The sequence below is a fragment of the Petaurus breviceps genome, unplaced genomic scaffold (genome assembly GCF_028583685.1).
Source record: "Petaurus breviceps papuanus isolate PSGF00001 unplaced genomic scaffold, PetGlider_PUasm1.0 90977, whole genome shotgun sequence".
Classification (NCBI taxonomy): domain Eukaryota; kingdom Metazoa; phylum Chordata; class Mammalia; order Diprotodontia; family Petauridae; genus Petaurus; species Petaurus breviceps.
Window position 1 is genome coordinate 23,471,182 of NW_027187391.1, and position 3,563 is coordinate 23,474,744.

A 3,563-nucleotide genomic window follows, 5' to 3' on the forward strand; every position below is an offset into this window, starting at 1 on the left:
TTTTTTACAGAGGTTAAAAAGACACATCTCCACTAACTGCAAATATCAGGCAGTAGAGACCTTATTATAAATTTGGCTAAATAAATTGGTAGTTTTTAGTGAAAAGAAGAGACTTAGAAGGAAACATGTTGACTGCTTTCAAGTATTTGAAGAGTTATAATGCAGAAGACATTACTGAATCACAGAATCTTGGGGTCACATTGGAACAGATTTCTAAGTGTAAATAGTTGAGCCTGTATCAGAACCAGCCAGATAAGACTGTTTAAAATTCCGTGCTCAGGACACCCCATCTGCCAGCTCTCTGCCATCTCACTAGAATGTCTAGTTAGGTTCCCAGGCCTGGAATGCTTCCCTCCCACTCTCCCTCTAAAGTTTCCCGTTTTCCTTCAAGACTCAACTCAAATCCCACCTTCTGCTGGAGGCCTTTTCCAATCTCTTCCCTCCTTCCTCCCCACCCCTTTGGGAGATTTCCATTCTCTGTCTGTCTCTCTGTGTCTCAGTCTCTCTTATCTATCACCTATCAATCTCTCATCTGTCTTCTTTTTTGCATGTGTTGCCTCCTCCTTTGAATGTGAACTCCCTGAGGGAAGGTACTATGCTTTCTTTGTATCCACAGAATTTGGCATAGTGTCTGGCATACATCAAGAGCTTAATAAATGCTTGTTGACTGACAGACACATGCTAGCTGTATGACACTGGGCAAGACACTTATCTCATTTACCTAAGGTAACTCTCTAAGTCTATAAGTTGCAGAGCAGTTCCTGATATGATTGGTAGAGAAAGTTCCCTATCCCACAGACATCAGAGGTGTGTTTAAAAAACAAACAAGATGACAATGCTATGATTTCGGAATTTGATTCATACGTGCTATAGGTATTCTGAAGGATACCTTTGGAGAAACATTTAAAAATAAAGATTTACTGCCTCTCTTTTCAAAAGTAGCTTGTAGGGCTCTGCAGGAGAAGCACCTAACCCATGCGGCCGTTCGCGGGGCTCCCACCAGCCCGGCCTGCCTCTTCCTCCCCTCCCCGTCCCGTCCCCGCCATGGCAGACTATCTCATCAGCGTCGGCACTTGTTACATTCCGGACGATGGGCTCACTGCACAGCAACTCTTCAACTACGGAGATGGGCTCATGTACAATGACTTCCTCATCCTCCCAGGCTACATCGACTTCACAGCAGACCAAGTAGACCTAACGTCAGCACTTACCAAAAAGATAACCCTGTAGACCCCACTGGTTTCATCCCCAGTGGACAGTCACCGAGGCTGGGATGGCCATAGCCATGGTGCTTACAGGAGGTATTGATTTTATCCATCACAACTGTACCCCAGAATTCCAGGCCAATGAAGTACGCAAAGTGAAGAAATATGAGCAGGGCTTCATCACTGACCCTGTGGTCCTGAGTCCCAAAGATCGAGTCAGAGATGTGTTTGAAGCCAAGGCAAGGCATGGCTTCTGTGGAATCCCAATCAAGGACAATGGCAAGATGGGCCTAGTGGGCATTATCTCCTCTCATGACATTGACTTTCTCAAGGAGGAGGAACATGACCCTTTCCTGGGCGAGATCATGACCAGGCGGGAGGATCTAGTGGTGGCTCCTGAAGGAGTCACACTAAAAGAAGCCAATGAAATCCTGCAACGGAGCAAGAAAGGAAGCTACCCATTGTCAATGAGGATGATGAGCTCGTAGCCATCATTGCCCACATGGACTTAAAGAAGAATCGGGACTATCCCCTGGCATCTAAGGACACCAAGAAGCCGACATGTATCGGCTTGACTTACTGGCCCAAGCTGGTGTCGATGTGGTCGTGCTGGACTCTTCCCAAGGAAACTCCATTTTCCAAATTAACACGATCAAGTACATCAAGGAGAAACATAACAACCTCCAGGTTATCGGTGGCAATGTGGTGACAGCTGCACAGGCGAAAAACCTCAATGATGCTGGAGTGGATGCCCTGAGGGTTGGCATGGGCAGTGGCTCCATCTGCATCACACAGGAAATGGCTCCCAAGATCCCTCCAGACATAAAGTCCCACAGCCCTAAATGCCCTTCTACTGTCATGGGCACCTATATGCTGGCATGTGGGCAGCCTCAGGCAACAGCTGTATACAAGGTCTCAGAATATGCACGGTGCTTCGGGGTCCCAGTCATTGCAGACGGCGGCATTCAAAAACGTGGGCCATATTGCCAAAGCTCTTGTGCTTGGAGCTTCCACAGTGATGATGGGCTCTCTGTTGGCAGCTACCACAGAGGCCCCAGGCGAGTACTTCTTCTCTGATGGGATCCAGCTAAAGAAATACTGGGGGATGGGCTCCCTCGATGCCATAGACAAGAACATTGGCAGCCAGAACCGCTACTTCAATGAAGCAGACAAAATCAAAGTGGCTCAAGGGATGTCGGGCTGTGCAGGACAAAGGGTCCATACACAAGTTTGTTCCCTACTTGATTGCTGGCATCCAGCACTCCTGCCAAGATATTAGTGCCAAGAATCTAACTCAAGTCAGAGCCATGATGTATTCAGGGGAGCTGAAATTGGAGAAGAGGATGTCATCTGCTCAGGTGGAAGGAGGTGTCCATGGATTCCATTCATATGAGAAGCAGCCCTTCTGAGAAGTGGCCTTGTTTGCTTTTACTGCCTCTCACCTCTCCCTCACTAGGTTTTTCAACAAAAAGCTGGATATAGTGAAAAAAAAAGTAGCTTGTAGGTATTATTGAAGCAACTCCTAACTGCAGAAATGCAGGAAACTAATTCCCCCTCCTCCCCCCCCCCCCCACCTCCTTAGTAGCTAGGTGGTGCAGTGACTAGAGTACCAGACGTGGAGTTAGGAAGACTTATCTTCCTAAGTTCAAATCTGGCCTCAGACACTTACTAGCTGTGTGACCCTGAGCACATCACTTAAACCTGTTTGCCTAAATTTCTTCATGTATAAAATGAACTGAGAAGGAAATGACAAACCACTCCAGTATCTTTGCCAAGAAAACCCCACATAAGGTCACAAAGAATCAGATGTGACTGAAAAATGACTGAACAACCTCTTTAGCAGATGTGTGAGAAGACTAAGTTGCTTTGTATGACAAGACTGAGGAAGAATGGATAGAGAAATGTAAAAAAGCATACTTTAAATTATCCTGAAAGAGAAAGCTAGGAAATCTGATTATATGATTCCACAGTGTATTTAGACTAGAAAATAAGAACCAGGCTACTCATTTGAAAAATAAGTACCACATGAGCTTTACTTAAACTATTCATTCATACCAGTCCTTTTTCCACTCACCTCACCTCTATCATTCCATATCAGTATGTTGGTAATTATATTTGTGACTCATTTTATTTTATTTTTATTGCAGTTATTGTAAACATGTTTGATTGAAGAGGTACTTACTTTTACTTTGACATAAAATTAGAATGATCGTGATAGAAACTGAGCTGAATTTTGAAGCTAGTCAAGGAAAATAAAAGATCGAAGTTAGAAGGCAGAGTACTCCAAGCACAATGGACAGCAAAGTGTCAGAGACAGGAGATGGAGTGCCCTGTTCAAGAAACTGCAAATAGGCCAAT

The 3,563-nt window shown here is 45.0% G+C and overlaps 1 pseudogene; it reads left to right on the top strand.

Moving 5' to 3' along the window:
* Window positions 1–1,004: 1,004 nt before the first annotated feature.
* On the top strand, window positions 1,005–2,698 carry LOC138153122 (inosine-5'-monophosphate dehydrogenase 2-like; annotated as a pseudogene).
* The last annotated feature ends 865 nt before the right edge of the window (window positions 2,699–3,563 follow it).